Genomic DNA, 23,558 nt, shown 5'->3' on the forward strand with positions numbered 1-23,558 from the left:
CTCATATACATGATTGAACTATGAAGCACAGTTCCTCAAGTGTGTTAGTGTTGGCTTTATTGCCGTTGTTGTTAGGTCCCTTCAAGTCAGTTCTGACCCATAGCAACCCTATGTGCAACAGAAGAAAATATTGCCCTGTCCTGTGCCATCCTCATATTCGTTGTCATACTTGAGCCCATTGTTGCAGCCACTGTGTCCATCCACCTTGTTGAGGGTTGTCTTAGTTATCTAGTGCTGTTATAACAGAAATACCACAAGTGGATGGCTTTAGCAAAGAGAATTTAATTCTCTCACAGTCTAGGAGGTTAGTAGTCTTAATTCAAGGTGTCACCTCCAGGGGAAGGCTTTCTTTCTCTGTCAACTCTGGGAGGAGGTCCTAGTCATCAATCTTCTCCAGTCGAGGAGCTTCTCAGCACAGGGACTCTGGGTCTAAAGGTTGTGCTATTCTCCCGCCTCTTGTTTCCTGGTGGTATGAGGTCCCCATGTCTCTCTGCTTGCTTCTATCTTTTATATCTCAAAAGAGATAGTTAAGACACAACCTAATCTTGTAGATTGAGTCCCGCCTTATTAGAAAAACTGCCTCTAATTCAGCCTCATTAACATCATAGAGGTAGGATTTACAACACCTAGGAAAATCACATTAGATAACAAAATGTTGGACAATCACACAATACTGGGAATCATGGCCCAGCTAAGTTGACACACATTTTTGGGGGACATAATTCAATCCATAACAAGGGTCTTCCTCTTTTTCACAGATCCTCTACTCCAAGCATGGTGTCCTTCTCCAAAGACTAGTCCCTCCTGATAATATGTCCAAAGGACGAGAGACAGTCTTTCCATCCTTAATTCTAATGAGCATTTTGGCTGTAGTTCTTCCAACACAGGTTTGTTCATTCTTCTGGAGGTCCATGTTATAGTCCAAATTCTTCCACAACACCATAATTCAAATGCATCAGTTCTTCTTTGGTCTTCCTTATTCATTGTCTGGCTTTCATGTGCATATGAAGCAATTGAAAATATCTTGGCTTGGGTCAGGCACACCTTTGTTCTTAAAGTGACATCTTTGCTTTTTAATATTTTAAAGAGGTCTTTTGCCCATTGCAATACATCCTTTGATTTCTTGACTGCTGCTTCCATGGGCATTGATTGTGGATACAAGTAAAATGAAATCCTTGACATCTTCAATCTTTCTCCATTTATCATGATGTTGCTTGTTGGTTCACTTGTGAGTATTTTTGTTTTCTTTATGTTGAGGTGTAATCCATACTGAAGGCTGTAGTCTTTGATTTTCATCAGTAAGTGTTTCAAATCTTCTTCACTTTCAGCAAGCAAGGTTGTTTCATCTGCATATCTCAGGTTGTTGATGATTCTCCTTCCAATTCTGATATGGCATTCTTCTTCATATGTTCCAGCTTCTGGAATTATTTGCTCATGATACAGGCAGAATACATAGGTGAAAGAATACAACCCTGAAACACACCTTCCCTAACTTTAAACCAAACAGCATCCCCTTGTTCTGTTAAAACGGCTGCATATTGGTCTACGTACAGGTTCTTCAAGGTTAGCAATGAAGTTCCGGAATTCCCATTGTTCACAATGTTATTCATAATTTGTTATGATCCATGCAGTCAAATGCTTTTGCATAGTCAATAGAACACAGGTAAACATCTTTCTGGTATTCTCTGCTTTCAGCCATGATTCATCTGACATCAGCTATGATGTCATTTACTTGTTCCAGGCCCTCTTCTGAATCCGGTTTAAATTTCTGACAGCTTCCTGTTGATCTGCTGCTGCAACCACTTTTGAATGATCTTCAGCAAAATTTTGCTTGTGTGATATTAATGACATTGTTTTATAATTTCTGCATTCTGTTGGACCACCTTTCTTTGGAATGGATACAAATATGAATCTCTTCCAGTAGGTTGGCCAGCACCCATCTTCCAAAATTCTTGGCATAGATGCGTGAGCACCTCCAGTGCTGCATCTGTTTGTTGAGACATCTCAGTTGGTTTTCTGTCAATTCCTGGAGCCTTGTTTTTTGCCAATGCCTTCAGTGCAGTTTTGTGGTATAATGAATTACTTAGTATGACTTTTCTCACCATAATCTTGTAACCCCACCCAGGTTACCACTTTCAGATTGTCTATTTAGTGTTTTTCCCTCTCCCTCCCTCCCCTCCCTCTTAACAATCAAAAAGTATTTCTTTTTGTGTGTAAACCTTTTCATGAATTTTTTTAATAGTGGTCTCATACAATATTTGTCCTCTTGTGATTGACTTATTTCACTCATCATAATGCCCTCCAGATTCATCCATGTTGTGAGATGCTTTTCACATTCATCACTGTTCTTTATCGTTGCATTGTATTCCATTGTGTATGTACCATAATTTTTTTTATCCATTCATCTGTTAATGGGCACTTAGGTTGTTTACATCTTTCTGCTACTGTGAACTATGCCGAAATGAACATGGGTGTGCATGTGTCTATTCCTGTGATGGCTCTTATTTCTCTAGGATATATTCCTAAAAGCAGGATTGCTAGATCATATGGTATTTCTATTTCTAATTTTTTAAGGAAGCACCTTATCATTTTCCAAAATGGTTGTACCATTTTGCATTCCCACCAGCAGTGCATAAGAGTTCCAGTCTCCCCACAGCCTCTCCAACCTGTGTTATTTTCTGTTTCTTAGAGTCATGTCAGTAATGTCAGTGTGAGGTGATATCGCAGTATAGTTTTGATTTGCATTTCTCTACTGACTAATGATCACGGGCATTTCCTCATATGTCTGTTAGCCATCTAAATGTCTTCTTTGAACAAATAATTGGATTATTTGTCTGTTTGTTGTAGAGATGTTGGATTTTCCTGCAAATTTTAGAGATTAGACCTTTGTGGAATATGTCATAGCCAAAAAGTTTTTCCTAGTCTGTAGGTTCTCTTTTTACTCTTTTGGTGAAGTTTTTGATGAGCGTAAGTGTTTAATTTTTAGAAGATCCCAGTTATCTAGCTTATCTTCTGCTGTTTGTGTATTATTTGTTATGGTTTATATCCTGTTTATGCCGTGTATTAGGGCCTCTAGGGTTGACCATATTTTTTCTTCTATGATCTTTACAGTTTTGGGTTTTGTATGTTAGTCTTTGATCTTTTTGAATTAGTTTTTGTGTATGGTGTGAGGTATGGTTCCTGTTTCATTTTTTTTTTGAAGATGGACATCCTGTTTTGTCAGCACCATTTGTTAAAAAGACTGTTGTTTCCTCATTTAATGGACTTTGGGCCTTTGTGGAAGATTAGGTGACCATAGGTGGATGGATTTACCTCTGCGTTCTTATTTCTGTTCGATTTGTCAATGTATCTATCATTGTACCGGTACCAGGCTGTTTTGACTACCTTAGCTCTGTAGTAAGTTCTGAGGTCAGGTAGTGCGAGTCCTCCTACTTTATTCTTCTTCTTCAATAATGCTTTACTTATCCGAGGCCTGCCTCTTTCCTCTCCATATAAAGTTAATGATTAGTTTTTCCATCACTATAAGAATGCTGTTGGTTTTTGGATTGGGATTGCATTGTATTGGAGATTGCTTTGGGTAGAATTGACATTTTCACAATATTGAGTCTGCCTATCCAAGAGCATTTTTCCATTTATGTATGTCTCTTTTTGTTCCTTCCAGTAGTGTTTTGTAGTTTTCTTTGTATCTCGGGTCAGTGTTATTCCTAAGTATTTTATTTTTTTAGGGGCTTTTATGAGTAGTATTGCTTTCCTGATTTCTTTTTCATAGTTCTCTTTATTGGTGTATAGGAATCCAACTGATTTTTGAATGTTTATCTTGTATCCTGCTACTCTTCTGAGTCTTTCTACAAGTTCCAATAGTTTTCTCATGAAGTCTTTTTGTTCTCTCCATATAGTATCATATCATACACAAATAGGGGCAGTTTTACTTCTTCTTTACCAGTTTAGATGCCCTTTGTTTCTTTTCTTTGCCTTATTATTCTAGCTGGGACTTCCAACACAATGTTAAATAGGAGTGGTGATAAAGGGCATCCTTGTGTTGTTCCTGTTCTCAAGAGAAATGTTTTCAGCCTCTCTCCATTAAGAAAAATGTTGGCTATTGGTTTTATATAGATTCCCTTTATTATGTTAACGAGTTTCCCCTCTAGAACTAATTTATTGAGAGTTTTTATTAGGAATGGGTGTTGGAGTTTGTTGATTGTCTTTTCTTCATCACTTAAGATTATCATGTGATTATTTTGTTATGTTTTATTTATGTGGTGAGTCATGTTTGTGGTTCTGTCACCGAAGACTCCCTTAAATAATTCTTTTAAGTTTATTTTGGTTTTTACATATTCCCTTAATTTCTGTTCATCTAGAAATGTCCTAATTTTGTCATCATATTTGAGTGTGAGTTTTGCAGAATATATTATTCTTTCTTTTTTTTTTCTTCCAAGGTTTTATATATGTCATTCCATTGCCTTCTTGCCTGAATGGTTTCAGCCAAGTAATCAGAGCTTAGTCTTATTGTTTCCCCTTTGTATGTGACTTTTATTTTTTTTCTTGAGCTGCTCTCAGATTTCTTTCTTTGTCTTTGGTCTTAACGAGTGTGATTATGACATGTCTTGGTGATATTCTTTTGTGGTATATCCTATATTGGGTTCGTTGAGCTTCCTGGAGATCAGCTTTTCATCTTTCATGATATTAGGGAAGTTTTCTGTCAGCAAATCTTCAATGATTCTTTCTGTGTTTCCGTTTTCTCCCCCTGTTCTGGAACTCTGATCACATACAAATTTTTGCTTTTGATTGCATCCCACATCATTCTCAGGGTTTCTTCATTTTTCTTCATTCTTTCCTCTGATTTTTCCTCAAACAAATTCGTGTCCAAGGATTTGTCTTCTATATCGCTGATCCTATCTTCCATTGTTTCAAATTTACTTCTAAAACTTTCTATTGCACTGTCCATTTCTAAAATTTTGTTGTTTATCTTTTGAATTTCTAATTGCTGTTTTTGTATGATTTCTATTTTTCCTTTATTTTGACATTTTGTTCCTGTATTATTTGCTTGAATTCTTCCATGATTTTGTCTGTCTTTTTCATGATTTTGTCTATTTTTTCCTTATTTTTGTCCGTGTTTTCCTTCTTCTCTTGGAGAGCTCTGAATATTAGAGTTTTGAATTCCTATCAGGTAATTCCAGTGACTTTTCTTCTACCAAAAGGTCATCTGATGTTTTATTTTGGATGCTTTCTGGGGCCATGCTGTCCTTTTTTTTTTATGATTTGATATTCTCTGTTGTCTTTCAGACATTCTAGAATTATTTTCTTCATTTATGGATTGTAGATTTGTTTGTTTCATCCTGCTTTTTTGTTTTATTTGGTTATGTCTGGGCAGGTGGGTTGGTCATATTTTGTTGCTTTCTTGTCCATGGACACCATAATTCTCACTACGTTGTCCAAGTGGGCATTGTCAGTTGTTCTGCTATGTGCAGCTGGGCAGGTCCAGCAGAGGGCGAGAAGTGGGGATGGATCATTTATGGCATGTATTGGGGCCGACAGGCGGGATCAGGTGGCAGTGCAGTGTGGGGTCAGGTGGTCTCTGTCTGTGCTGCTTGGGGATGCAGCCGTCAGTGCACTGTGCAGATAGGCTGGAGGAAAGTTGGAGGATGCAAAGTGTGCAGCAAAGTAGGTGTGGGAAAGAAGAGAAAGCAGGGAGAGAAACAGAAGCAAAAAAAAAAAAAAATGAAGGAAAAAAGAAAAATTGAATAAAATGGTGGCCGAACAGCGTGGCACAGCTTGTCAAGAAGGGGTGGGGTTGGCACATGGAGCTTGCTGGATGGGAGGAAGTAAAAGAAGGAAGGGAGAGAGAGATAAGTAACTGACAAAGAAAAAAAAAATAAAGTAAAGAATGGTGCTGAGGGAGACTGCTGGTGGGGTAATGTGGACCCAAGGAAGTCATGTGCTTGTTTAGATGGTATGCACAGCTAGGTGGAAGGGAGAAAGGAGAGGAAGGAAGGGAAGGAGAGAAAAGAAATCAAAAAGAAAAGAAGAAAAAAAATGGTACTGAGGGTGTCTGCTGGTGGGGTTTTTGAACTTGTTTATTATAACTAATAGCTTTTTAGTGGATATTGTAAGATTTTCTATGTACAAGATCATGCCACTTTTAGATAAAGATAGTTTTACTTTTTCCTTTCCTATGAGGATGCCCTTTTTCCCCTTGCCTGATTTCCCTGAGTAGAATCTCTAATACAATGTTGAAGGAGTCCTGGTGCTGCAATGGTTAAGTGCTCAGCTGCTTACTGAAAGATTGGTGGGTCAAACCCACCAGTGGCTCTGAAGGAGAAGGACTGGCAATCTACTCACGTAAAGATTACAGCCTACGAAAACCCTATTAGATGGCTAAGAGTCAGAATTGACTTTACAGCACACAACAATGATTTCCCTGACTAGAACCTCTAATACAATGCTGAATAGAAACAGTGAGAATAGGGCATCCTTGTTTGTATATGATCTTAGGATGAAAGTTTCCAGGCTTTTGCCACTAAGTATGACATTTGTATATAAACAGAAGCATATCATTAGGCTTCTCTTGTGAGATGCTATATCAAAAAAACAACAAAAAAAATTGCCATTGAGTGGATTGTGAGTCATAGTGGTGCTAGGGACAGAGAAGAACTGCCCCGTAGGGTTTCCAAGAAGCAGCTGGTGGACGTGTACTTCTGACCTTTTGCTTAGCAGCTGTAGCTCTTAACCACTGCTCCACCAAGGCTCCTTGAGGTACTATGAGTGGACTTAAACCTCTAACTTTCTGTTAGCAGCCAAGCATGTTAACTGTTTGTGTCACCCAGGGACTCCATTTGTTCAAAAATTGTCATATATATTACACAAAAATTGTTCTATAAGTTTGTATCTTATAACTTCAACATGTTGTTGTTGTTGTTAGGTGCTGTTGAGCCATTTCTAACTCACAGTGACCCTACGTACAATGGAATGAAACCTTGCCTAGTCCAGTGCCATCCTCATAATCGTTGCTATATTTGAGCCGATTGTAGCAGCCGCTGTGTCAATTTTTCACTGATCCTCTACTTTAACAAGAATGACATCCCTCTCCAGAGACTAGTTCTTCCTAAGAACATGTCCCAAGTAAGTGAAAGAAGTCTCACCACCCTCGCTTACGAGGAGCACTCAGCCTGTACTTCTTGCAAGACTGATTTGTTCATTCTTTTGGCAGTCTATGGTATGTTCAATACTCTTCTCTAATACTATGATTCAAATGCATCAATTTTTCTTTTGTTTTCCTTATTCTTTGTTCTGCTTTTACATGCATATGAGGCAATTGAAAATATCATGGCTTGGGTCAGGTGTACCTTAGTCCTCAAAGTGACATCTTTTCTTTTTAACACTGTAAAGAGTTCTTTCACAGCAGATTTGCCCAATGCATTATGTTTGATATCTTAACTGCTGCTTTCGTGTTCGTCGGCTGTGGATCCAACTAAAATGAAATCCTCGATGTCTAGTTATCAATGCTTTATCTTAGCCTGGGTTCTCTAGAGAAGCAAAACCAGTGAAGCATGTATATATATATATATATATGTACATATATATACATATGTGTATGTGTGTATATATATATATGTACATAGAGAGAGAGAGATTTATATCAAGGAAATAGCTCATGCGATTGTAAAGGCTAGAAAGCCACAAGTTCTTGGATCAGGCATCAGTCTGGAAGCTTCTCCTGACTCATATAGCTGCAGGGGCTGATGAATCCAAGATTAGCAGGTAAGATGGCAGGCTGCTGGCTCTATCCCAAGAACTGGAATTCAGATAATGATGAGCTGAATGTAGGATGCACAGCAGACCAAAAAGCCATAGAGCTTTACTAGAAAGTCCATACATATTGGATGAAGGCTATATTCCTAAGGAAACTCCCTTTCAACTAACTGGCTGCTCATAGCAGATCTCATCATGAAGGAAATTACATTGTAACAGATCTCATTATGGAAGATATTACATTATTAAAAAACTGCCAAACTACGTCATAACTACCCAACTACTGAGAATCATGGATCAGCCAAGTTGACAAACAACCTTAACCATCACAGTCCACCCCTTCTCAACTTGACACCTGTACATTTCTCCTTAAACCTTATATAATCTCAAAGTAAAGAAAATTATAAAGTTATGCTTGAGTCTAACATGATGTAACTAACACACGTACAACTGAAAGTACAGTAGCCCAGTTTACATCGTATATTTTATAAGTGAAGAAAGCAAAAATATTTGTTGCACTCATTCAAGGAACAAATACTCATAACAATTACAGTCCTCATTTCTGCAACTGGTCATGTGGTCATAGCTGGTATTTAGAACTACCTTCTTCCACCACTCATTCCGTATTCCTTTTCCCTTCAGCAAGCACTTCAGCTCTTCATGGTTCTTTGCCTGGTGGGGTGAACCAAACATTCTTTCCTGAAGGGTCTGGGCCATTAGCAGTAACGTAGGAATGGGGTTGCTGTAGTTTTCCATTGACTTTAATCACACAGTATGATTGTATTAAGAGATGTCCCAAGGGATCTCCCGTATTCCAGAGATACTCTTCTTTACTTCCATTCAATTTCCTCTTAGTAATCAAGATCAGTAACACCAGCCAATATGGTAACTCCCTTCTTTGCCGTTTATCTAGAGACATAAGTTGCTCAAAGTGTCTGAGTGGCATTCCTGAGTTCCAGTTCAATGAAATCAGTGATGTGTCTCCAGCTGGGAACATTCCTCCCTTTGGAACTGAGACCTCTAAACCCACAGAGCATAAGGTCACTGGGAAAAGAAGTAAAAATTTTGTGAGTGGTTCACTAGGGGTAATAGTGAGTGGTGTCACTCCATTTCCACCCCTTGAATCTTGGACCCACGAATCTTGGCTGTGGTAGAAACAGCACCATATATTGGATGCTGGCTTAGAGTATATACCGTCTTCAGGAGAAGACTGGCCCAATCCTGCAAGGTATTGCCACCTAGCTGGCACCATAATTGTGTCTTTAGAAGGCCATTCCATTGTTCTATCAAGCCAGTTGCTTCAGGATGATGGGGAACATGGTTACACCAATGAATTCCATGAGCATGGGCCCATAGGTACACTTCATTTGCTGTGAAGTGAGTCCCTTGATCCGAGGTGATACAGTATGGGATGCCATGATGGTGGATAAGGCATTCTGTAAGTCCATGGATGGTAGTTTTGTCAGAAATGTTGTGTGCGAGGAAGGCAAATCTGTATCCAGAGTAGGTGTCTATTAAAGTAAGAACAAAAAGCTGCCCTTTCCATGATGGAAGAAATCCAATGTAATCAACCTGCCGCTAGGTTGCTGGCTGATCACCTTGAAGAATGGTGCCATATCAAGGAGTCAGTGTTGGTTTCTGTTGCTAGAAGATTGGGCACCCTGCAGTGTCTATAGCCAAGTCAGCCTTAGTGAGTGGAAGTCCATGTTGTTGAGCCCATTCATAACCTCCATTCCTGTCACTATGGCCTCTTTGTTCATGAGTTCATTTGGCAATGACTGGGAGTGGCTAGGGAAAGCGAATGACTAATTTCCACAGAACACGTCATCCTATCCACTTGATTGTTAAAATCCTCCTCTGCCAAGGTCACCTTTTGGTGAACTTTCAAATGATACACAAATATTTTCACTTCTTTGGCCGTTCAGAGAGGTCTATCTACATATCTCTTCCCTATACCTCCTTGTCTCCAATTTTCCAATTGTGATCCTTCCAAGTCCCTGATGATCCCACCAAACCATTGGCCCATGGATCAGTATACCTTCACATACCTGGCCATTTTTGCCTCTAAGTCAAGCGAACAATCAGGTGCATTGCTGGAAGTTCTGCTCATTGAGAGGATTTCCTTTCGTCAGTGCCCTGTAGCAAGGTCCCAGAAAGGGGCTTCTGTGCTGCCACTGTCCCCTTCCAAGTGGTGCCTTCATATTGTGAAGAACTATCTGTAAACCAGGCACGGGATTTCTCTTCCTCAATCAACTGATTGTAAGGAACTCCCTAAGAGGCCATAGTTACAAACTGGGAGAAGGAAGGTAATGTGACAGGAGTGGAGACCATGGGCATTAAGGCCATTTCCGCACGGAACTTACTGTGTCTTCAGGTCCTGCTTGGGCCCAATCTTGTACATACCACTTCCATTTAATGATGGAGTGCTGCTGTGCATGTTGACTTTATGGCTCTGGGTCAGAAGACTCCCAGTTCATGATGGGCAGCTCAGGCCTCATGGTGACTTAGTGTCCCATTGTTAAGCGTTCATGCCTTACTAACACTGAGTAACAAGCCAAAAGCTATTTCTCAAAAGGAGAATAGTTATTTGCAGAGGAAGGCCAGCCTTTTCTCCTAAATCTTAAGAGTCTACACTGTGATTCACCAATAGGAACCTGCCAAAGACTCCACACAGCATCTCTATCTTTCACTGACACTTCAAGTACAATTGGATCAGTCAGATCATACATCCCAAGTGGCAGAGCAGCTCGCACAGGCAGACTGAACCTGTTGCAGAGCCTTCTGTTTTTCTGGGCCCCACTCAAAATGAGCAGCTTTTCAAATCACTTTATAAATAGGTTGCTGTAGCATACCCAAATGAGAGATAGGTTGCCTCCAAAATATAAAGAGGCCCACTAGGTGTTTTGCCTCCTTTTTAGCTGTGGTAGGGGCCAGATTCAGTATCTTTTCCCTCACTTTAGAAGGAATTTCTCAGCATGCTCCACACCACTGGACCCCTGGAAATTTCAAAGAGGTTGAAGGCACCTGAATTTTTGTTGGATCAATTTCCCACTCCCTAGCATGCAAATGTTTTACCAGTAAGTCCAGAGTCATTGAAATTTCTTCCTTCCTATGTCCAATCAGTATAATGTCATCAGTGTAACGGACTTATATGACATCTTGTGGAAGGGAAAAAGTTCCTGTGGACTAAATTATGATATAGGGAAGGAGAGTTGATATACCCCAAAATTAGGACTGTGAAGGTGTATTGCTGGCCTTGCCAGCTGAAGGCAAACTGCTTCTGGTGGTCTTATGAAACAGGTATGGAGAAAAGGGCATCTGTCAGATCAATACTTGTATACCATGTACCCATAAACCCATTGCCGTCAAGTCAATTTCAACTTACCAGGAGATTATTAATTTGCTGAAGCACTGAAACCACGTCCAGAGCAGTAGTTGCAATTGGTGTCACCACACAATTAAGTTTTCGATAATCCACTGTCATTCTCCGAGATCCATCTTTTTTTTTTCTTTTCCACAGGCCAAATAGGCGAGTTGAATGGGGATATGGTGGGAATCACCATCCCTACATCCTTCAAGTTCTTGATGGATGCATTCCCTCTAGGAATGTGGCATTGGTTTTGGTTACTCTTTTCCTAGGTAACAGTTCTAATGGCTTCCACTTAGCATTTTCTACCATAACAAACCTTAGTCCACATGTCAGGGATTCAATGTGTGGGTTCAGCCAGTGCTGAATATGTCTACTCCAATTATACATTGTGGAACTGGGGAAATCACTACAGGATGGTTTCAGGGACCCTCTGGACCTACCGTGAGACAGACATGAGCTAAGACTCCATTAATAACCTGACCTCCATATGCTCCCACTCTGGCTGGACAGCATAGTGGCCCCAATAGAGATATTTTGGTTCTCCTGAAATTAACGGCAGTCCAGAGCCAGTATCCAGTAATCCCCAAAAAGTCTGGTTACTTCCTTTTCCCCAGTAAACAGTCACCCTTGTAAAAAATCCCTTTGGGAAAGGCTGAAAGATTAACAGTATAAATTTTTGGCAGTGTAGTAGGGTCCTTCTTCAAGGGGATCCGGCCTCCTCTTCATTCAGGCGGTTGTGAGTCTGTAAACTCTTTCAAGTCTGGGGATTGACTGAGGGACTGTGACTGTCTATTCTGACGATTTTAGTTAGATTGCCATTCATGTGACCTAGAATTTCTTTGCTTGTACAGATCAAATAAATATTTAGTAGATTTCCCATCTATTTCACTCCTAGGGACAGCAGGACTAAGTAGCCAATGCCATAAGTCCATGTGAGTCAGTCTGTCCTGTTTACTGCTTTGACTCTGCAGTCCATTCTGGTAACCATGCCCGTGTTGTCTTTGTCAATTGAGTGCCACCACTTGGCCCCTACCACCACAGTGTCCAATCAGCCCCATTGTAGTTAGGTGTCTTAATTCAGTTAGAGCAGTTCACACTGTCAAATCTCACTGACATAAAATAGCATTCACAGCAGTCTTCAAGCATGCTGGGGCAACCTGCACGAATTTGTTCCTCATCATTATGGTAAAAGGTGTATCCTCTGTGCACTCCATGTGTGGGTCTGTGGGTCTAACCTGATAAATCCACTATAACTTGCCAATTTCCCTATTCTTTTGAATACCTTCTTCTACAGTATATCAAGGCAGGTCTAGTACTTCAACTTGATTTTGTGTAGGGCACTATGTAATCCATGCTTCAGTGACACAAGCAAATAAACTGTTAGATTCTTTTCTAACCTCTTGAGATGAAAGACTGAATGAAAAATCTATGCTTAGTGGGCCCACATCAATAAACTCAGACTGATCTGTCTGTATGTTCCTTGCACCATTATCCCACACCCTTAATAGCCATTCCCACACATACTCCCCAGGTTTCTGTTTGTACGTATTAGAAAAATCAAGCAGTTCTTTTGGAGTATAGTGTACTTCCTCCTGGGTCACACTTTGTATTTCACCTTTTGGGGATATCAATGCCCTCCTTTTAACTTCAGTCTCCATTTGATGTTGGGGATTGAGTTGGCACTGTAATGGAGTCACACTTACAATAAGTCTCTGGGTTTGTTTTTGGCAATATCAGCTCTGTTACTACAAGAAATAAGGTTTTCTTTTAGGGCACAAGCGCAACTTTGATGTCCTTTTTGTGGCACTTGAGCTTTGACTCTGAAGCCCTGAGCTCATCTCTTTTTTTCTGCACTTTGTCTAGCAAAAGTAGCACCAACCAACCAGCTTCCTTATACTTCTCATTATGACAAAATTGTAGAAATAGCAAACATGCAATCACCCAGAGCCTTGCCTCTCACCAATACCTGATGTATTGGTGGTGATATTTTGCCTATTTCTTTTGCCACCTCATGTCCTTGATTAACAGTATCCTCTACTACTGGAAGCAGAGTCATCAACATCTTTAAGACTAACTAGACATGAGAACCAATTTAGAAAACTCATCTTTACAAATTGGTTTCTCTAGAACATTTTTGGTACCAAATGTCTTAGTTATCTAGTGTTGTGTCTTAGACTGGGTTTTCTAGAGAAAGAAAACTAGTGACATACATACAGATATGCATACATATGTATATACATATATATATAGAGAGAGAGGAAAAGAGAGAGAGAGAAAGGTTCATATCAAGGAAATGTCTCGTGCACTCGTAGAGGCTAGAACGTCCCAAGTCCATGGGTCAGGCATCAGGTTGGAGGCTTCTCCAGACTCAAGTAGCAGCAAAGGCTGACAAACCTAAGTTTGGCAGGTCAGAAAGCAGGCTGCTGACTCACGAGTTGCAGAGGCTGAGGAATCCAAGATCAGCAGTTAAGATGGCAGGCTGCTGGCTCTAGTCCCAAGAACTAGAGTTCAGATGATGAGGAGTCAAATGCAGCAACCAGGGCACAGCAGAAGGCAGCAAGCTTCGGCAGAAAATCCATATATGTTAGATGTAGGCCATATCTCCAAAGAAACTCCTTTTCAACTGATTAGCTGCTCACGACAGATCTCATCATGGACGTGAATACACCACTACATAACTGTCAAACTATATCATAGCTGCCAAACCACTGAGAATCATGGCCCATCCAAGTTGACACATGTTAACCATCACACTTGACAACTTCAATATTTTCTCCATTTATTATGGGTGTTGCTTATTTGTCCAGTTGTGAGGATTTTTGATTTTTTTATGTTGATAGGTATAATCCATACTGAAGGCTACAGTCTTTGATCTTCATCAGTAAGTGGTTCAAGTCCTCTTCACTTTCTATAAGCAAGGTTGTGTCATCTGCGTACTGCAGTTTGTTAATTAGTCTTGCTCCAAACCTGATGTCCTGTTCTTCTTCACAGAATCCAGCTTCTGGGTTTATTTGCTCAGCATACAGACTGAAAAAGTATGATGAAAAGATACAACCCTGAAATACACCTTTTTTTATTTTAAATCATGCAGTATCCCCTTTTTCTGTTTGAAGGACTGCCTCTTGGTCTATGTACAGGCTCTGCACGAGCATAATTAGATGTTCTGGGATTCCCATTCTTTGCTATGTTATGCATAATTTGTTATGGTCCAAACAGTTGAATTTCTTTGCATAGTCAATAAGACACAGGTATTCTCTGTTTTCATCCAAGATCCATCTGATATCAGCAATCCCTTGTTCCACGTCCTCTTCTGAATTTGGCTTCAATACCTGCCAGTTCCCTGTTGATGTACTGCTGCAGTTGTTTTTTTAAATTATCTTCAGCCAAGTTTTACTTATGTCTGATAACAATAATATTGTTCAATAATTTTTGCATTCTGTTGCATCACCTTTCTTTGGAATGGGCACATATATGAGTCTCTGCCAGTCAGTTGGCCAGGTAACAAATTTCTTAGCATAGATGAGTGACTGCTTCTGGTGCTTTTTTTTGTTTGTTTTGTTTTCTTTTTTTTTTTTTAATTTTGTTGTGTTTTAGGTGAAAGTTTACAGCACAAATTATTTGCTCATTCAAAAATTTATACACAGATTGTTTTGAGACATGTGTTGCAATCCTGCAATGTGTTGGCATTCTTCCCCTTTCCTTTCTATCCTGGGTTCTCAGTGTTCATTTGTCCAGTTTTTCTGTCCCTTCATGTGTCCTCCTGTTTGCTTTTGGAGAGGTGTTGCTCATTTGGTCTCATATACTTGATTGAACTAAGAAGCATGTTCCTCACGTGTGTTATTATGTCCTTTATAGGTCTGACTAATCTTTGGGTGAACAGTGAACTTCAGGGGCGGCTTCATTTCTGACTTAGCAGGGTGTCACTGGGTCATAGTCTCAGTGGTTCCTCCAGTCTCTGTCAGACCAGTAAGTTTTGTCATTTTTTGTGAATTTGAATTTTGTTCTACATTTTTCTCTTGCTCTATCCATGACCTCCTATTGTGATCCCTGTCAGAATGGTTGTTGGTGGTAGCTGGGCACCATCTAGTTCTTCTGGGCTCAAGGTTGTGGAGGCTGTGGTTCATGTGATCTATTAGTCCTTTAGACTAATATGTTCCTTGTGTTTTTGGTTTTCTTCATTCTCCTTTGCTCCAGACGTAATCAGACCAATAAATGTATTTTAGGTGGTCACTTGCAAGCTTTTAAAACCCCAGAAGCTACTCACTGATGTAGGATGTAGAATATTTTCTTTATTAACTATGTTATGCTAATTGACCTGGATGTCCCCCAAGACCATGGTCTCCAGCCCTCAGCCACAGTAACTTGGTCCCTCAAGGTGTTTTGATGTGTCTAGGAAGCTTCTATGACTGCCTGGATCAAGTTGTGCTGACTTCCCCTATATTGTGTATTGTTTTCCCTTCAACAAAGTTAATGCTTGTCTACTATCTTGTTAGCGATTTCCACTCCCCACACCTCCCCTGCCTCATAACCATCTAAGATTGTTTTTTCTTTCCTATGTGTAAACCTTTTCTTGGGTTTTTGTAATAGTAATCTTACACAGCATTTGTCTTTTTGTGATTAACTTATTTTACTCAGCATAACGCCCTCCAGATTCATTCATACTGTGAATTGTTTCACGGATTCATCATTGTTCTTTATAGCTGCTTGGCATTCCAATGTATGTATGTGCTATAATTTGTTTTTCCATTCATCTGTCGATGGGCACTTAGGTTGTTTCCATTTTTTTGCCATTGTGAACAATGCTGCAATGAACATGGGTATGCATATGTCTATTCGTGTGATGGATCTTATTTCTCTAGGACATATTTCTAGGAGTGTGATTGTTGGATCATATGGTATTTGTTTTTCTAGCTTTTGAAGTAGGTACCACACCGTTTTCCATAATGGTTGTACCATTTTACATTCCCACTAGCAGTGCATAAGAGTTCCAGTCTCCTGCAACCTCTCTAATATTTGTTATTTTCTGTTTTTTTGACTAGTGCCAGTAATGTTGGGGTTATATCGTATCTCATTGTAGTTTTGATTTTCATTTCTCTAATGGGTAATGATTGCAACATATCCTTATGTGTCTGTTCACTCCCTGAATGTCTTCTTTGGTGAAGTGTCTGTTCATATCCTTTGCCCATTTTTTAATTAGATTATTTGTCTTTTTGTTATTGAAGTGTTGAAGTATTCTGCACATTTTAAAGATTAGACCCTTGTCAAATATTCTGTAGCCATATTTTTTTTCCCCGTACTGTCAATTCTGTTTTTACACTTTTGGTGAAGTCTTTTGATGAACATAAGTGTTTAATTTTTAGGTGCTCTCAGCTATCTTGTTTATCTTCTGGCTTTTGTGCATTGTTAGTATTATGGCTTGTATTCTATTTATGGCATGCATTAGGGCCCCTAGTATTGTCCCTATTTTTCTACCATGATCTTTATCATTTTAGGTTTTATATTTAGGTCTTTCATTCGTTTTGAGTCTGTTTTTGTGTACGGTGTGAGTTATGGATCCTGCTTAATTTTTTACAGATGGACATCCAGTTTTGCCAGCACCGTTTGTTACAAAGACTGTCATTTCCCACATTTAATGGACTTTGTCCTTTGTCAAAAATCAGCTGACCATCTGGGTTCTCGATTCAGTTCCATTGGTCTATGTGTCTTTCATTGTACTACTACCAGGCTGTTTTAACTACAGTGACTGTATAGTAGGTTCTGAGAACAGGTAGTGTGAGGCCTCCTACTTTGTTCTTTTTCTTCAATAATGCTTTGCTTATCCTGGACCTCTTTCCTTTCCATATAAAGTTGGTGATTAGTTTTTCCAAATGGTTAAAAATGCTATTGGTATTTGGATTGGGATTACATTATATCTGTAGATAGCTTTGGGTAGGGTTGACATTTTCACAATATCAAGTCTTCTATCCATGTTTTGTTTTACCATTTATGTAGGTCTATTTTGGCTTCTTGCAATAGTGTTTTGCAGTTTTCTTTGTTTGGTCTTCCATGTCCCTGGTTAAATTTATTCCTAAGGGTTTTATCTTTTCAAAGGCTATTATAAATGGTGTTGTTTTTCTGATTTCCTTTTTTGAAGTTCTCTTTGCTGGTGTATAGAAAACGTGCCATTTGTTTGTTGAAACATCTCAATTTGTGTTGCTTCAATTCTTGGAGACTTTTTTTTTCTCCCAATGCTTTCTGTGCAGCTAGGACTTCTTCCTTCAGTACCATCGATTTTTGATCATATGCTACCTCATGAAATGGTTGAACATAGACCAGTTCTTTTTGGTACAGTGACTGTGTATTCTTTCCATCTTCTTTTGAAGTTTCTGTGTCATTCAATTATTTTTGTCCAGAGAATCCTTCAGTATGGCAACCAGTGACTTGAACTTTTTCTTCAATTCTTTCAAAAGCTTGAGAAATGCTGAACTAGTGCTTCCCTTTTGATTTTTCAACTCTAGGTCTTTACACATTTCATTATAATGCCCTTTGAAATCTTCTGTTCAGCTCTTTTACTTCATTTCTTCCTTTTGCTTTAGGTACTCTATGTTCAAGAGCAAGTTTCAGAGCCTCTTGACATCCATTTTTTTTTCACCTACATAAAGCTTTTAATAAAGGTACAGAGAACAGTACGCAGGAGAACGGAAGCACACATCATAATAGAGGGGTTGGACACTTCCAGGTTCAGTCCCCGAGGACATTTCTTTTTTTTTTTTTAATAGGTTTTTTTTTCTTTATTGTGCTTTACATGAAAGTTTATAGAGGAAATTAGTTTCTCATTAAACAATTAATACATATACTGTTTTGTGACATTGGTTTGTTGCCAACCTCATGTGTCAATACCCTCTCCTTCTTGACCTTGGACCATTATCAGCTTTCCTATCCTCTCCTGTCTTCTTGTCCTTGCCCCTGGACTGGTGTGTCCATTTAATGTGACATCCATTTTGGTCTTTTCATTCTTTCCTGTCTTTTTGAATGAAATTCTTCTTTCTTCCTGTATGATAGCCCTAATGTCATCCCATCACTGGTGTTCAATGTGTCAAATCTATTTTTGAGATGATTTCTAAATTCAGGTGGGCTATATTCAAAATCATACTTTTTTGACCCTTGTGGACTTGTTATAATTTTTTTCTGCTTTAACTTGAGCTTGCATATGAGCAATTGATGGTCTCTTCCAAAATCTGCCCCTGGCTTTATTCTGACTGCTGATATTAAGCTCCATCATCTCTCTCCACAGATGTAGTCCATTTTATTCTTGTGTATTCCATCTGCTAAGGTCGATGTGTATAGTTGTTGAAAAAAGATATTGCCAATGAACAAGTTATTGGTTTTGATAATTCTGCCATGGAGTCCCTGGCATCCTTTCTATCATCAAGGCCCTATTTTCCAATTACTTATTCTTGTTCTTTGTTTCTAATTTTGTGTTCCAATCACCGGTAATTATCAATGCATTTTGATTGGATGTTTGATCAATTTCGGACTGCAGAAGTTGCTAAAAATCTTTAATTTCTTCATCTTTAGCAGTAGGGGTTGGTGGGTGAATTTGAATAACAGTTGTATTAACTGGTCTTCCTTGCAGGCACATGGATATTATCCTATCACTGACCGTGTTTTACTTCAGTACAAATATTGAAATGTTCTTTTTGGTGATGAATATGACACAATTCCCCTTTAATTTGTCATTCCTGGCATAGTAAACTGTATGATTCTTTGATTGAAAATGGCTAATACCAGTCCATTTCAGCTTACTAATCACTAGTATATCAATCTTTTTGTTTTCCATTTGGTTTTTGAAGACTTCCAATTGTCCTTGATTTATACTTTGTATGTTCTACTTTCTGATTATTAATGGGTATTTGCAACTGTTTCTTCTTATTTTAAGTCATGCCACATCTGAAATCTTTACTCTATCTACATCATTAAAGTTGATTCTACCTTGAGGAGGCAGTTCTGTCCCAGTTGTATTTTGAGTGTCTTCAAACCTGAGGGGCTCGTCTTCCAGCATTATAATAGACAGTGTTCCACTTCTATCCATGAAGTTTTCACAGCCAATCTTTATCAGAAGTAGATCACCAGGTCTTTCTTCCTAACGTGTCTTAATCTGTCATGAAAACTGACCACCATGGATGACTCAATCGGTACTTGAAATATTGATGGCATAGCTTCCAGTATCAAAGCAACACACAAGTCATCACAGTAAAACAAACTGACATTCAACATAAAATTGTCTAAGTATTGTTTACATAGCTATCTTTTAAATTATGTAAATGAAAATAAAAGAGAAAAATATATATTTTCTTTCTTTTATAATTTTCTACATAGTTACCTTTAATGATGCTCTTTATTTTGTGTGTGTTGATTTCAACTCGTGTCATTTTCTTTTAGCTTGAAAAATTTCCTTTAGTACTTCGAATAAGACAGGTCTCTTAGCAACGAATTCTTACAGTTTTTGCTTATCTGTAAATGTTTTCATTTTGCCTTCACTTACAAAGTATAATTTTGCTGGATACAGAGTTCTTGGTTGACAGATTTCATCTTTTAACATTTTGAATATAATATCCCCCTGTCTTCTGGCTCTCAGTGTTTTATTAGAAGTCATATGTTAATCTTATTGTGGTTCCTTTGTATTTTATGAGTTATTTTACTTTTACTGTTTTCAAGATTTTCTTTGATGAGCTTTCAACAGTTTACCTATGATATGTCTATGTATGGATGTATTTTGTTTATCCTAAAGGTGGTTGAGCTTATTAGATCTGTAGACTAATGATTTCATCAAATTTGTGGAAATTTGGCCATCATTTCTTCAAATATTTTCAGTCCACTTATCTCTCCCTTCTCCTGGGACTCTCTTTACACATATATTGGTACACTTGATGACATCCCACATTTCTTTGAGGCTCTGTAGACATTACTTCTTTCTTTCTTTCTTTCTTCAGATTGGATAATCTCTATTGATCTATATGAAAATTTTCCAATTATAGATCAGATATGCTCTTGAGACTTTTTCTTAAATTTTTCATGTCAGTTATTTAGTTTTCAAGCTCAGAATTTCTATTTTTTTCCATTTATGTATTTTTGTCTATTTATTGTTGTTCACTATTTGATGAGACATTATCATTATGTTTTACTTAATTACTAAAACATGGTTTCTTTTAATTCATTAAGTATGCTTAGAATAGTTGTTTCAAAGTCTGTCTATTAAGTCCTGTGTCTTAAACTCCTCAAAGACTGTTTCTAGTGACTCACTTTTTCTTTTTCCTTCTTTTTTTATGCTGCACATTTTACTTTTTTTTTTTTTTTTAACATGATTCATCTTTTTTGCTAACAATTATACATCCTAGATTATATAGTGTAGCATCCCTGGATTCTGGTCTCCTTGCCACTCAAGGATGGTTGCTATTCATGTATTTGTTGTTTAGTAATTTATCTAGACTAATTATCTGGAGTTTATGAACTTTACACGTGCAGTATTGATATCTCTGCTCATATTTTTATATATGTATATATTATGCACGTATGTATGAACATATATAGGTATATGAGTACGTATTTATGTGTTATTTTTGCCTGGTTTACTTGTGGTCAATTTTATAAACTTTTCTTTTCCAGTTCTTTGTTACTAGTATGCAGAAATGTTATTGAATTTAGTATATTGACCTTGAACCTGCTGACCATGATATATTTCCTTTATAATTATAGTGATTTTCTTTTTAAAATACAGATTTATTAGGACCTTCTACATAGACTATCATCTAATCTGCTAATAGAGTTAATTTTAATTTCTGTTTTCCATCTTTGTTAAAATGGTGTGGTGGGAGCCTCTGACCTCCTCTAACTTCACAAGGTGGAAGGAATATCAAGGTCAACAGCCCAATCCTATTCCTATGAGAAAAGGTCAGACATAAGTCCTCTTTCCAAACTTTTTATCAATTCTGACCCCAGCTGCCCCTCTCATGGCACTCTCTACTTCTCTACTGGGTTTGATAATTTGCTGCAATGGCCGCACAAAACTCACAGACCATATTCACAGTTATGGGGTTTATTAGGGAAGTAACAAGTTAGAACTGAGGATCAGAAATGACTCAGGATACAGTTCTTCTATCAGGACAGCCTCTTATTAGCCATGCCTGCAGGCAGGCCTGTCTCTGGCCCTTGGCCTTTTTGCATCTCAGTCCTCGCCTCTCTGGCCTCTTGGACTTCTTGGCCTGGCCTGGCCCCTCCCTCCTTGGGCTAGTGTTACAAAGCTCTTTTAGTTCTGCTGGTAAGTCCCCAGAAAAATCCCTCTCCACCAGTAAGTCTTAGCTTTAAGGCGATCAGTTATCTAGCTCCAAGGGTCAGCAAGCCTTCATCTGCCAAGTGCCTGGAAACACCCCACTCCACCAGCAAGCCTTGCCCAAAGGCACTCAGCTTTCTTGCTGCATGGGCCAGGAAGGCCACTGCATCCTCTCTTGCTGGACTCCTGGTTCTGCTGCCTCTGCTGCCACTGTTACTGTGCTTCTTCTTCTCCCTGTCTCCCACCATCTCCAATGTTACAGCTCTCTCTGTCTCTTGAGACTAGGAGGTTCTCAGTGCAGGGATCCTGGATCCAAAGGACACGCTCCACTTCTAGCTCTTCTTTCTTGGTGGTGTGTTTCCCTCCCCCCATCAACCTCTGGGATGGCTCATTTTAAGCCTAACAGGATGGCAAAACAGACAAAACTCCTCGTTAGGGATCTATACACCTTATTTGCATGATCCCCCCCACCACAAAAGTGTTATGCACCTTATTTGCATTTTCAGCAAGCTATCCAATCCCCTTGGTTGGTCACAAGCACCTTATTTGCATAGTCTCACCCAGTCATTTGGTGGAAGTTACAAGACCATGGCCAGAAAGGTCGTATAAAAGTGAACCATTGCACCACAATCTTTAACCTTATTCTGATGATTTTCTCACTTTATTGCCCTATGTGACATCTCCTTGTTACAACATGGAGTGTGAAAGCTCCTGTATATATTTCTTGATTGTCTTTGTCACACAGTGTAAATCCTCCTGTATTTACTTTTTCTCTGTATTGTGGTAAGAATGTATATAACAAAATATTTGTCATTTCAACGTTTTTAACATGTAAAATTCAGTGGTATTAATAACATTCATCTGGTTGTTCATTCATCATAATTTCCATTCCAAATTTTTAATTAACCTTAACAGAAATTCAATGTCCCCTAAGTAATGAGTTCCTCTTTTTCTCCTGCTCCATCCTTCCTCCCCGGTAACCACTAATAAACTTCGGTGTGTTTTTTTTTTTTGTTTTTTTATTAAGATGGCTATGATTTAAAAAATGGAAAACAATAGGTTCTGGCAAGGATATGGAAAATTAATTTAAACACACTTATTAATAAAAATGTAGATTTTTCCCTTTTTTCATTCCTATTACAAAGAATGAATAACTTTGAATAAATACTAAATGAAATAAGCTACAAATGAGTAAAAAAAAAAAAAAAACCTTTTGCTGTTGAGTTGATTCTGACTCATAGCGATCCTATAGGACAGAGTAGAGCTGTCCCATAGAGTTCCAAGGAGCACCTGGTGGATTTGAACTGCTGTTAGGAGCTGTAGCTCTTAACCTCTATGACACCAGAGTTTCCACAAATTTATTAAGGACTAAGAGTCTACATTCAGACATCTGCTTTTCAATTCTTAACTTAATGTCAGTAGAGAAAAGAGACCTAGATAAAATGCCATATATTTTCTGTGCCTCAGTTATATCATTTGTAAATAGAAATATCAGTAATATGCTGCTGGTAATTACTGAGTGATCGTTTCTATGCAAGATGCTTAAAACACTGCTTGGCATATATAAGCATTATATAAGTCTGGAATTGACCTCAGAAGTGATTTAAGTATGTTTAAATAGTTAATGAAAACTTATTGTACCAAACAACTATATCAACCATTGACAAAATGTGAGTAAATTTAACTCACACACATATACACATACATATGTTATAGTTTATCCCAGGAATACAAGGTTATTTCAACATTTGAAAATTATGAAATTTAGTTCATTAAATTAAGAGTGTCTTCTGGAAATAACAAATGTTGGAGGGGCTGCGGGGAGATTGGAACACTTATGCACTGCTGGTGGGAATGCAAAATGATACAACCATTTTGGAAAATGATATGGTGCTTCCTCAGAAAGCTAGAAATAGACATACCATTCGATCTAGCAATCCCACTCCTAGGAATATATCCTAGAGAAATAAGAGTGGTTACTCGAATAGACATATGCATACCTATGTTCATGGCAGCATTGTTCACAATAGGAAAAAAATGGAAACAACCTAGATGCCCATCAACAGATGAATGGATAAACAAACCATGGTACACACACACAATGGAGTACTATGCAACGAGAAAGAACAA

General features: G+C 38.5%; 1 pseudogene; it reads right to left on the reverse strand.

Annotated features, from left to right (window-relative positions):
- Positions 1-8,296: 8,296 nt before the first annotated feature.
- LOC105756718 (uncharacterized) lies at positions 8,297-12,107 on the reverse strand (annotated as a pseudogene).
- Positions 12,108-23,558: the final 11,451 nt, after the last annotated feature.

The sequence above is a fragment of the Trichechus manatus genome, unplaced genomic scaffold (assembly GCF_000243295.1).
Source record: "Trichechus manatus latirostris isolate Lorelei unplaced genomic scaffold, TriManLat1.0 scaffold00130, whole genome shotgun sequence".
Taxonomy (NCBI): Eukaryota; Metazoa; Chordata; class Mammalia; order Sirenia; family Trichechidae; genus Trichechus; species Trichechus manatus.